A 13,450-nucleotide genomic window follows, 5' to 3' on the forward strand; every position below is an offset into this window, starting at 1 on the left:
TCTTGGGTATTCAATGCCACCATTAGGCCGTTAATGTAGTGGATAAAGACTGAGCTGCAAGGCATGACCGAAGACTTAAAATGTTTCTTTAGAATCTGAATAAAAATAGATGGAGATTAAGTATACACTTGTGGGACAAAACACCATATTAAGACCCTGTTTCCAAGACGGAATGTAAAAAGGAACTGACTGTCCTCATGCAACAGTATTGAAAAGAATGCTTGACACAAGTCAATGACAGTGAACCACTCAGCCTCACATGGAATCTGAAACAATATTACAGCTGGATTTTGTACGATGTGGCAGCAGGGAACAATAGTATTATTTATTTTCCTTGGGACCTGTACAATCTGATACATTTGCCACATAGTCTCTGAAGACCTATAATGGGGGGTTACCAGGACTTCCCATTATCTCCTCAGAATTCCTTGCTTTATCATATATTCAATCATAGGAGTTAGCCCAGCAATTGGTTCTAATATCAAATTATATTGTGGGGTTCTCAGGAATTCAGCATTACGCTTAAAAGAAATCTGGACAGGTTCTACGCCTTCAATCAGTCTGATATCCTTCCCCGGAAAATCCCACCCTTACGACCACAAAGCATTGCTACCAGAGAGACACCAAGACCACTGACACAACTAGAGCCACATACTACTCACACCTATACACCACTCATGCACTCCACATCACACAGTCCAACACATTACCCAACACACCCTCACCATCACACCTCACATAACACTCATGGCACCACAAAGACACCCCCGTTTCATAGAGGAGGAGCTAAGGGTCATGTTGGAGGAAATTGTCAGGGTAAAGCCACAGCTATTTGGAGCACGGGTGCAGTAGATATCAATAGCCAGGAAGATGGAGCTATGGCAGAGAATCGTGGACAGGGTCAACGCCGTGGGACAGCACCCCAGAACTAGGGATGACATCAGGAAGAGGTGGAACGACCTACGGGGGAAGGTACGTTCCATTGCAGCAAGAAACCAGCTCGTTATCCAGAGGACTGGTGGTGGACCCCCACCTCGCTTCCCACAACTTACAGCATGGGAGGAGCAAGTCTTGGCAATTCTGCATCCTGAGGGTCTGGCCAGAGGAGGAGGAGGACTGTACTCTGGTAAGTCAACTCTCTACTATTATCACCCCCTACCTGCATGCCATCACATACCCTCACCCTCACTCCCATCACTCCACTACATCCCCCACACTCCACAATCACATCTCACTCATCCCAATGCCAAGCCCTGCATGTTGTACCAATGCATGGACACCCCTCACAGCCCTGCATGGACACTCATCACTAACGCATGCATACCATAGAGAACTAATAATCCCACCATACACTAACATACACAAGTGAAAGCTGGAAATCGAACTATAGAGGGGAAGCCACGGCTGTACAATATGTCCGACACATAAGCCATAACACATTATTTGTATCCCCACAGGTACCCCAGGCAATGTCAGTGGAGAGGAGGTGTCAGCACCATCCAGTCCCCCAACTGAAGAGGCCCACAGTGATGACAGCAACTCTGGTCTTCAGGATATGGACGACCTACCTGGCCCATCAGGGACCACTGGACAGCCAGTTACCCAGGCACAGTCACACACCATCACAGAGCCTCTGCCATCTGGAAACACCACCACAGCACCCACCCAGCATACCCACACCTCTGTCCCCAGGACACGTCAATAAGTAGTGTGTCCACCTCTACAGGGACCCCAGGCCACACCTCACCCCAAGACAATCGGGGACCTGGGATCAGTGGTAATGGGCACACAGTTCAGGTAACAGAGGCACAGGCCAACAGGGAAACTGGGAGGACTGCTGTGTGCCGGGGGAGGACAGGCCCAGGGAACCGACCCTCCAGGAGGCACTCGCCGAGATCCTGGGAGCCTATCAACACTCCCAGGATACAATCGCCAGATCCTGGACAACGTGCAGGAGAACAGGCAGCTGCAGGAGGGACAGTACCACAAGATCAGGGAGGACTTGCAGGCCATCAACAACACCCTGACCTCTATAGCAGGGGTGCTGGCAGACATGGCCAACATTATGAGGGATGTAGTCTCACGCCAGCGGGCCCCTGCCACTAGCCACACATCTGAACAGCCTTCCACTTTTGCTGCCGCTAGTGGCCAGGAGGCCCTGCCACAGGACTTATTTGCCAAAAGCACCCCTTCCCTGCAGAAGGTGAACCACCCCGCAAACGTTCTATGTGATCCAGACAGAAGCCAGAGACACTTGCCAAGACCCCTGCCAGGAAATGAGACTCTCCTGACTGTCATCCTTGTGTCCCACTCAGTCACCCTGTCCACCTTGAACTGCCATTGCTCCCCTTCATATGTCCCCATGGACAATGCACCTGTGCTACAAACAGACTGGAACAATACCCTGGACTTTCCTCCATCATCACCCCATCCCATTGCACTTTCCCCCTATATGTTAGCACTTCAATAAACACCCTTTGAAAAAAATCAATTTGGAGTATGTCATGTATATCAAATATGTATTGATTGAAACAGGTACAAACATTGCAAATTAACTGTTCATAGAATGAGCATAGATTAATGACCTGTAGCTGGCTGTAGTGATCACACCAGGAGTTTATGTCAGGTCACCAACATCTGCAAAATGAATTGCCGGAGGGAGCAGTAAGTGGGCATAGAAGTGGGAAATATTAGCATGCCATTGCCACACAGATTTCAACTAAAGTCATTGAAATGTAAAGTTACACTTTCCTACCTGTGTGTAATTGGAAGTATTGTGAAATAACTGATGTTCTGTTGTCCTCATCCTCATCCTCTGTCTCCTCATCCGCACTGTCCACAGGGTCTACTGCTGCCACACAGGCATCTCCAGTCTCCTCCTCCTGCAGAAAAGGGACATGTCGTCTGAGGGCCAGGTTGTGCAACATGCAGCATTCCACTACTATCTGGCAGACTTTCTTGGGTGAGTAGCACAGGGATCCACCTGTTAGACGGAGGCACCGGAACCTGGCCTTCAGGAGGCCAAAGGTCCTTTCAATTATCCTTCTAGTTCGCCCATGTTCCTCATTATAACGTTCTTCTGCACTTGTCCTGGCATTCCTCACAGGGGTCAGCAGCCATGATAGGTTTGGGTAACCAGAGTCACCTGCAAGTATTGAGGGACAGCATTTATCCACACACTAACCTATATTTCCCACACCGTACCCATACACCAACATATATTGGGTAGGAACCAGGACTCACCTATTAGCCATACCCTGTGCCTCTGTAGTTGGGCCATCACATTTGGGATGCTGCTATTCCTCAGGACAAAGGTGTAGGAGGCTGGCCTGGCTTATAGTGGGTACATGATGGTACTTACACCTTGTGCTAGGTCCAGCTATCCCTTATTAGTAGATTAGTAGTGTTCTAGCAGCTTAGGCTGATAGAGGTAGCTATAGCATAGCAGGTTGGGCTGAACTAGGAGACATGCAAAGCTCCTACTATACCACTTATATCAGATGGCACTATATCATAAGATTCACAATACTCAGAGTTACTAGAAATAAATTTGCTTTATTTTAGTGACAATGTGTCAGAAATATCTCAGAGGATATACTCCCTTAGGAGGTAAGTAAAATACACAAAATATTCACACAAACCAAAATCAGATAAGTAAACAGTTGGAAAAGTAGTGCAAAAACTGTAGAATACAATAGGATGCAATAGGCCTAGGGGCAACACAAACCGTATACTCCAAAAGTGGAATGCGAACCACGAATGGTCCCCAGGCTTAGTGTAGTGTGTAGAGGGTCACTGGGAGTGTAAGAAAACAGTAAGGGTGTCCAAGATACCCTACCCAAGACCCTGAAAAGTAGGAGTAAAGTTACCTTACTACCCCAGAAACACACTAAAGTCATGATAGGAGATTCTGCAAAGGCAACAACTGACTGCAAAGCACTGAAGACGGATTCCTGGACCTGAGGACCCTTAAAGGAAGGGACCACAGTCCAAGAGTCATGCAAGTGTCCAGGGGGCAGGAGCCCACTAAACCCTGGATGAAGGTGCAAAAGGGCTGCCTCCTTGTGGAAGAAGCTGAAGATTCTGCAACGACGGAAGATGCCAGGAACTTCTCCTTTGCACAGAAGATGTCCCATGGCGTGCCGGAGAATGCAGAGTTGTTTCCACACAGAAAGACCACAAAGAAGCCTTGCTAGCTGCAAAGGTCACGGTTGAAGAAAATGGGTGCTGCCCAGGCCCAGGAAGGACCAGGAGGTCCCCCCTTGGAGGAGGAGACAGAGGGGGCACTCAGCAGCACAGAGAGCCCACTCGGAAGCAGGCAGCACTCACAGAAGTACTTGAACAGGCATTCAAAAAATCTGAGCACGGCAGTCGTCTCAACACTACAAAAGAGGGTCCCACGAAGCCGGTGGTCAACTCAGCGAGTTGAGCAATGCAGGACGGAGTGCTGGGGACCTTGGCTATGCTGTGCACAAAGGATTACTTGCAAAAGTTCACAGAAACCCTAGCAGCTGCAGTTCATGCAGTAAAGAGGATTGCTGTCTGGCGTGGGGAGGCAAGGACTTTCCTCCACCAAACTTGGACAGAAGGACCTCTGGACTGTCAGGGTCACTTGGATCCAGCTCCTGTGTTCCAGGGACCACGCTCGTCAAGATGAGAGGGGACACAGAGGACCGGTGATGCAGAAGTTTGGTGCCTACATTAGCAGGGGGAAGATTCCGTCGACCCACGGGAGATTTCTTCTTGGCTTCCAGTGCAGGGTGAAGGCAGACAGCCCTCAGAGCATGCACCACCAGGAAACAGTTGAGAAAGCCAGCAGGATTAGGCGCTACAATGTTGTTGGTAGTCGTCTTGCTAGTTTGTTGTGGTTTTGCAGGCGTCCTGGAGCAGTCAGCGGTTGATCCTTGGCAGAAGTCAAAGAGAGAGATGCAGAGGAACTCTGGTGAACTCTTGCATTCGTTATCTGAAGAGAAACCCACAGGAGAGACCCTAAATAGCCCTCAGAGGAGGATTGGCCACCTAACCAGGTAAGAACCTATCAGGACGGGTCTCTGACATCACCTGCTGGCACTGGCCACTCGGAGGCCTCCATTGTGCCCTCACACCTATGCATTCAAGATGGCAGAGGTCTGGGACACACTGTAGGAGCTCTGGGCACCCCTCCTGGGGTGGTGATGGACAGGGGAGTGGTCAGTCTCCTTTCCTTTGTCCAGTTTTGTGCCAGAGCAGGGGCTGGGGGATCCCTGAACCGGTGTAGACTGGTTTATGTAGGGAGGGCACCATCTGTGCCCTTCAAAGCATTCCCAGAGGTCAGGAGAGGCTACTCTTCTCAGCCCCTTAACACCTATTTCCAAAGGGAGAGGGTGTAACATCCTCTCTCAAAGGAAATCCTTTGTTATGCCATCCTGGGACTGGGCTGCCTAGACCCCAGGAGGGCAGGAACCTGTCTGAGGGTTGGCAGCAGCGGTAGCTGCAGTGAAAACCCCAGAGAGCTAGTGTAGCAGTACCCGGGGTCCATGCTGGAGCCCCGGGGATGCATGGGATTGGCACCCCAATACCAGATTTGGCATGGGGGGGACAATTCCATGATCCTAGACATGTTACATGGCCATGTTCGGAGTTACCATTGTGAGGCTACATGTAGGTAGTGACCTATATGTAGTGCACACGTGTAATGGAGTCCCCGCACTCACAAAGTCCCGGGAATTTGCCCTGAACAATGTGGGGGTACCTTGGCTAGTGCCAGGGTGCCCACACACTAAGTAACTTTGCACCTAACTTTCACCAAGTGAGGGTTAGACATATAGGTGACTTATAAGTTACTTAAGTGCAGTGTAAAATGGCTGTGAAATAACGTGGACGTTATTTCACTCAGGCTGCAGTGGCAGTCCTGTGTAAGAATTGTCTGAGTTCCCTTTGGGTGGCAAAAGAAATGCGGCAGCCAACAGGGATCTCCTGGAACCCCAATACCCTGGGTACCTAGATACCATATACTAGGGAATTATAAGGGTGTTCCAGTGTGCCAATCAGAATTGGTGAAAATGGTCACTAGCCGGCAGTGACAATTTTAAACACAGAGAGAGCATAAGCACTGAGGGTCTGGTTAGCAGAGCCTCAGTGACACAGTTAGGCACCACAAAGGGAACACATTTAGGCCACAAACTATGAGCAGCACTGAGGTCCTAGCTAGCAGGATCCCAGTGAGACAGGCAAAGACAAACTAACACACAAGTAAAAATGGGGGTAACATGCCAGGCAAATGGTACTTTCCTACAAAAGGCATCATGCACCGACCCATGATACTTAGCATTGACGTGGGAGATGTACTGGTCCGGCAAGCACACCATCTGAACATTCATGGAGTGGAAACTCTTACGATTCCTGAACACCTGTTCATTCTGCCGGTGGGGGAACAAATGCAATATGTGTTCCATCAATCGCCCCAATTCTGTTGGGGACATGTCCCATTGCATAAAACTCTGCCTTCACTGTGGCCAAATCCTCAACCTGGGGGAAAACAATGTAGCTGCACATGTGTTTTATCAGGGCAGACAACACTCTTGTCAGCACTGTTGTGAACATTGGCTGTGACATTCCTGCTGCCAAGCCCACTGTCTCTTGGAAAGAACCAGTTGCCAGGAAATGGAGTAGAGATAGCACTTGCACAAGAGGGGGGATCCCACTGGGGTGACGGATATCAGATATCAGATCAGGCTCCAATTGGGCACACAGCTCTGTGATTGTGGCCCTGTCAAGTCTATAGGTGAGGATAATGTGCCTGCCCTCCAGTGTTGCCAAGTTCACTAGGGGTCTGTACACAGGGTATGTCGTCATCTCCTATTCATCCACAGTGGTAGGTATCTAAGAGACTCAAGAGTGAGGAGGCTGTCACAAACTGAACATTGGAGCCACAACAGGAGTTTGCAATCTGTAAACCTGTAATGGGTCAGTGTGCTTTGACAAGTATGGGCCTATTTATACTGTGACAAAGCATGAATCCATAGGGCTGCCCCCCCCTGAAATGGCATCCGCCTGTCCTGTATAGAGGGACAGGTGGAAGTGAGGTAATTCCGTTGACATTGTGCGCCGTGGCGGGAGGCGGTCGGGAACCGCCGTGCAACTTCTCATTAGTTAATATTGGGCCCTATAGGTTACAGTGGCCAATGGTGATCTACGCCGGCGGTGACGGCATGCACCGTCTCGGACGTGACTGCCATTTTCTATCTGATTCCTCACTTGCTACCTGACCTTCCATAGGAGAGGACCTACACTGCATGTGCTGCTGTGACCTGCGTCTGGAACCTACCATGGCCCGTGTGACCGGGAAAAGGGCCCCAGCCTTCACATCGGAAGTGTTGGAGCGACTGGTGAATGGGTTCCTACCCCAGTACGGACTGCTCTATGGGCCTCCGGACCAACAGGTGAGTACACTGTGGGCACGATGCATGTGGCATGAATGCATTGAGTGGTGTGTGTGAAGGCCTCGTGGAAGGGGGGGGGGGTGCATGTCCTCTTTGCGGCATACATCTTCTGTGCTGGGCTATGTGTGTGCCAATGGTGATGGGAACAGGGTATGGTGGGCCATATGTGTAACAGGCTGGACTGTTTGTCTAATGGTATTTTCCTGTGTGTATTGCCTCTGCAGGTGAGCGCCCATCAAAAGAATGGCATATGGCGTGCCATCGCCACGAGGTGCTGACCCTGGCGGTCTATGGCAGGCGGAGCACCCACTGTCGCAAATGGTGGGAGGACCTGAGACGCTGGGCACGGAAGATGGTGGAGGCCCAGCTGGAGATGGCCTCCCAATGAGAAAGCAGTGCCCGTTGAACCCTGACCACCCTGATGGCCCACATACTGGCTGTAGCCTATCCAGAGCTGGATGGGCGCTTGAGGGCATCACAGCAGCCACAAGAGGGTGATTACAGTGCCCATCATTACAACATACGCCTGGTGGGGTGGTATCAGGTTGGTGGATGTGTGTCAGTGGGTGCCCCTAGGCCAGGCCTGACATAGCAGCATAGGTCCTCTGGTGGCTAGGGTTCTGAAGGGATAATCCTGTCTACCTAACTTGTAAGCATCCACTACTGGTCAGGGCTGTGTGGGTCCCAGGTGTGCTGCAGTTGGCGAGGTGTGCCCCTCCTCATGCCTTGGCGGCTAGCGAGATCAGTGGTGGTGCAATGCATAGTGTGTGTGAGGGTGCTGTGTACACCAATGGTGTTGTTGGTGCAGCCACTGACCCAGTGTATCCTTTGTCTCTCTCCCTCCTTTATTGTTCTGTCATCCTGTCCTTATGTGCACTAGCATCATCTGGCGGAGGAGCAGAGGCACTGGCGACAGAGGGAGCTGCATCCCACAGGACCCAGGAGGCAGAGTCCACTGACGCTGAGGGCACCAGTGGGACGGAGGGCGAGGGGAGCCCCATGGCGGAGACTGGAGGGGACACTTCAGACACACATACCTCCTTCGATGGAAGCTCCCAAGTGGTGGCGGGCACTTCTGTGACCACCCCAGCTACAGATACAGCCGCCACCCCCGTACCAGCACCGCCCTCCCCGCAGCCCCTCATCGAGTTGCCCATGCCCGCTCACCCAGGAGGGTGGGCATCTCCACAGCCCCAGGCACCTCAAGCCCTGCTGCCCTGAGTGAGGAGGCTATTGACCTCCTGAGATCCATCTCTGTAGGGCAGTGTAGGAGGCTGGCCTGGCTTATAGTGGGTACCTTGTGGTACTTCCACTTTGTGCCAGGTCCACTTATCCCTTATTAGTAGAATAGAGGTGTTCTAGCAGCTTAGGCTGATAGAGGTAGCTATAGCAGAGCAGCATAGGCTGAAGTAAGAGAGATGCAAAGCTCCTACTATACCACTTATATCATATAGCACTATATCACAAGAAAACACAGTACTCAGAGTTACTAAAAATAAAGGTACTTTATTTTAGTGACAATATGCCAAAAGTATCTCAGAGGATATCCTCCCTTAGGAGGTAAGTAATATACACAAATTATATGCACACAAACCAAAAACAGGTAAGTAACAGTTAGAAAAGTAGTGCAAACAATGTAGAATCACAATAGAATGCAATAGGTAGAAATAGGCCTAGGGGCAACAAAAACCATATACTCCCAAAGTGGAATGCGAACCACGAATGGACACCAGGCCTATTGTAGGTTGTAGAGGGTCACAGGGAGTGTCAGAAAACACTAAGGGTGTCCAAGATACCCCACCCCAAGACCCTGAAAAGTAGGAGTAAAGTTACCCTACTACCCCAGAAAGACAGTAAAGTCGAGATAGGGGATTCTGCAAGGACAACAACTGCCAGCAAAATACTGAAGACGGAATTCTGGACCTGAGGACCTGTAAAGGAAGGGGACCAAGTCCAAGAGTCATGCAAGTGTCCGGGGGGGCAGGAGCCCACTAAACCCTGGATGAAGGTGCAAAAGGGCTGCCTCTGGGTGGAAGAAGCCAATGATTCTGAAACAACTGAAGGTGCCAGGAACTTCTCCTTTGGTCAGAAGATGTCCCACGGCATGCTGGAGGATGCAGAGTTGTTTCCACGCAGAAAGACTGCAAACAAGCCTTGCTAGCTGCAAGAGTTGCGGTTGAGGATTTTGGGTGCTGCTGGGGCCCAGGAAGGACCAGAATGTCGCCTCTTGGAGGAGGAGACAGAGGGGGTGCTCAGCAACTCAAAGAGCTCCTACAGAAGCAGGCAGCACCTGCAGAAGTACCGGAACAGGCACTTAGAAGATCTGAGGACAGCGGTCAACTCAGAGACACAAAGGAAGGTCCCACGACGTTGGAGTCCAACTCAGCAATTTGGGCAGTGCAGGACAGAGTGCTGGGGACCTGGGCTAGGCTTTGCACAAAGGAAGTCTTGGAAAAGTGCACAGAAGCCCAAGCAGCTGCAGATCACACAGTCCATAGGATTACTGTCTGGCGTGGGGAGGTAAGGACTTACCTCCACCAAATTTGGACAGATGGGCCACTGGACTGTGGGAGACACTTGGACCCAGCTCCTGTGTTCCAGGGTCCTCGCTCATCAGGATGAGAGGGGTCCCAGAGGACCGGTGATGCAGAAGTTTGGTGCCTGTGTTAGCAGGGGGAAGATTCCGTCGACCCACTGGAGATTTCTTCTTGGCTTCTCTGTGCAGGGTGAAGACAGACATCCCTCAGAGCATGCACCACCAGGAAACAGTCGAGAAAGCCAGCAGGATGAGGCGCTACAATGTTGCTGGTAGTCATCTTGCTACTTTGTTGCGGTTTTGCAGGCATCCTGGAGCAGTCAGCAGTCGATCCTTGGCAGAAGTCGAAGAGGGAAGTGCAGAGGAACTCTGGTGAGCTCTTGCATTCGTTATCTGAGGAATAGACCAGAGGAGAGACCCTAAATAGCCCACAGAGGAAGATTGGCTACTGAGAAAGTAAGCACCTATCAGGGGGGGTCTCTGACGTCACCTGCTGGCACTGGCCACTCAGAGCTGACTATTTTGGCCTCACACCTCTGCATCCAAGATGGCAGGGATCTGGGACACACTGGAGGAGCTCTGGGCACCTCCCCTGGGAGGTGCTGGTCAGGGGAGTGGTCACTCCCCTTTCCTTTGTCCAGTTCCACGCCAGAGCAGGGCTGGGGGGATCCCTGAACCTGCGAGACTGGCTTATGCAAAGAGGGCACCATCTGTGCCCTTCAAAGCATTTCCAGAGGCCGGGAGAGGCTACTCCTCCCACACCCTTCACACCTATTTCCAAAGGGAGAGGGTGTAACACCCTCTCCCAGAGGAAATCCTTTGTTTTGCCTTCCTGGGACCAGGCTGCCCAGGCCTCAGGGGGGCAGAAACCTGTCTGAGGGGTTGGCAGCAGCAGTAGCTGCAGTGGAGACCCCAGAAAGCTAGTTTGGCAGTATCCGGGCTCTATGCTGGAGAACCGGGGATGCATGGAATTGTCACCCCAGTACCAGAATGGTAGTGGGGTGACGATTCCATGATCCTAGACATGTTACATGGCCATGTTCGGAGTTACCATTGTGACACTACACAGGGGTAGTGCCCTATATGTAGTGCACACGTGTAATGGAGTCCCCGCACTCACAAAGTCCGGGGAATTTGCCATGAACAATGTGGGGGTACCTTGGCGAGTGCCAGGGTGCCCACACACTAAGTAACTTTGCACCTAACTTTCACCAAGTGAGGGTTAGACATTTAGGTGACTTATAAGTTACTTAAGTGCAGTGTAAAATGGCTGTGAAATAACGTGGACGTTATTTCACTCAGGCTGCAGTGGCAGTCCTGTGTTAGAATTGTCTGAGCTCCCTATGGGTGGCAAAAGAAATGCAGCAGCCCATAGGGATCTCCTGGAACCCCAATACCCTGGGTACCTAGGTACCATATACTATAGGATTATAAGGGTGTTCCAGTGTGCCAATCAGAATTGGTAAAATTAGTCACTAGCCAGCAGTGACAATTTTAAAAGCAGAGAGAGCATAAACACTGAGGTTCTGGTTAGCAGAGTCTCAGTGATACAGTTAGGCACCACACAGGGAACACATGTAGGCCACAAACGTATGAGCACTGGGGTCCTGGCTAGCAGGATCCCAGTGACACATATCAAACATACTGACAACCTAGGGTCTTCACTATGAGCACTGGGCCCTGGCTAGCAGGATCCCAGTGAGACAGTAAAAACACCCTGACATATACTCACAAACAGGCCAGAAGTCAGGGTAACAAGGCTAGAAAGAGGCTACCTTCCTACAGGCAGTCAACCATTGTGAATGCCATCCAGAGGCTGGCAGCCCAGATGCAACAATCTAATGCATTCCTGGAGGACCTTCACACTGGATTAGTGGCCCAACAGAGATCTGGCCTCCTCTCTGATGGCAGCCATTGTCCCTGTTTCTACCGTCCCCCTCCAACTTCCACTTCCCAGTCCAATTCTCCTCAACCCCAATCCATCCCAGGCACACATACAGATGAGCATGCACACAAGACAACACCCAAGAGTGGCACAGGCAAACATAAGCACCACAAATCATCCCATAGTCTCTCACACAAACACCATTCAGTTGCCGACACTGCAACATCCACTATTTCCACTGTCTCCTCCTCCTCCCTGTCCATCACCTCCCTCCCAGCCACGTCCACACTCACACCTGCATGCACTACATCATCATCCACTACCAGCATCATCACCACACCAAGCAAAACACACACCTCACAGGCAGACACCTCCACAACATCCATGCACACGTCCCCGTGTCCTCTCCCACTGTGTCTGCCCCCTTCCTAAAATACACAAACGCAAGCACTCAGACATCCAACAGCCGTCCAACTCAAAACAGCATGCAGCCCATGGACCTGCACCCAAATCCAGTAGACAGACACCTCCAACAACTCTCCCTCTTCCCACCCCAATGTCCCTAAGAAACTTTTCCTATCCACATTGATCTCTTCCCTAACCCTCCCCATCCTGCACGTATGGCAAGGGTATCACAAACCCAGCCAAGTCCCTCAGCCACACAGTCCACGGGCCCAGTTCCATCCGCACCTTCTCGTGGTGGAAAACAATCCAGGCCAAATTTACTGAAGGCGAAGGAGCCTGCACCAGCCATCCTAAAGGGGAAGGAGCCTGCACCAGCAGGCAAGAAATGCCAGGAGCCTGCACCAGCAGCTGTCATGAAGATCCTACCACCAACCATGGTTGTGCATCCATCCAAGGATGCAGGGGATGTGCAAGAACCTCCCACCACCCCCGGCACCACCACAGTGCATCCATCCAAGGGTGCAGGGGAGGGGCAGGAGCCTCCCTCCACCACCGGCACCACCACAGTGCATCCATCCGAGGGTGCAGGGGATGTGCAGGAGCCTCCCACCACCAACAAGGTGAAGCTGTCACCGCTGGCGGACACAATGTAATCCTGCCTCCATGGGCTGCTGTGCGGCCTGTCCACTCCAGAACCAGTGGGCAAGACACCCACTTGAGAGACTGTGGTCTTGCACTCCCCAGGACCAAGCACAGAGCATGTTGCCCCCTCCTGAACCAGTAGGGAAGACACCCACTCGAGAGACTGTGGCCTTGCACTCCCCAGGACCAAGCACAGGGCATGTTGCCCCCTCCAGAACCAGTGGTCTTGTTTCAGCTCCCGGCTAAGTGCCTCCCCCATTGTCCCTGAGGTGCCTACCTATTTGCCAACTGATGCCCCTGCAGTGTTCTCTTTGTGTTGATGCATGTGACAAGTGGGGCCTTGGACTTTGGCCTGTGGCCATGTGGCCCACACGAACTGAGGACTAGGCAGTATCCCTTGTTCTCTACATTTGTAAATATCTGTTACATTGGCTAAATTATTATTTATACTGTGTTGATATTATTACACTCACTTTAGTAAATTACTTTTGTCCTTGCATTATTCAGCCGATTTAGGGGGATTTACTTGTTTTCTTGTGCATCTGTTTGTGTGTATGGGGA

The sequence above is a fragment of the Pleurodeles waltl genome, chromosome 8 (genome assembly GCF_031143425.1).
Source record: "Pleurodeles waltl isolate 20211129_DDA chromosome 8, aPleWal1.hap1.20221129, whole genome shotgun sequence".
Taxonomy (NCBI): domain Eukaryota; kingdom Metazoa; phylum Chordata; class Amphibia; order Caudata; family Salamandridae; genus Pleurodeles; species Pleurodeles waltl.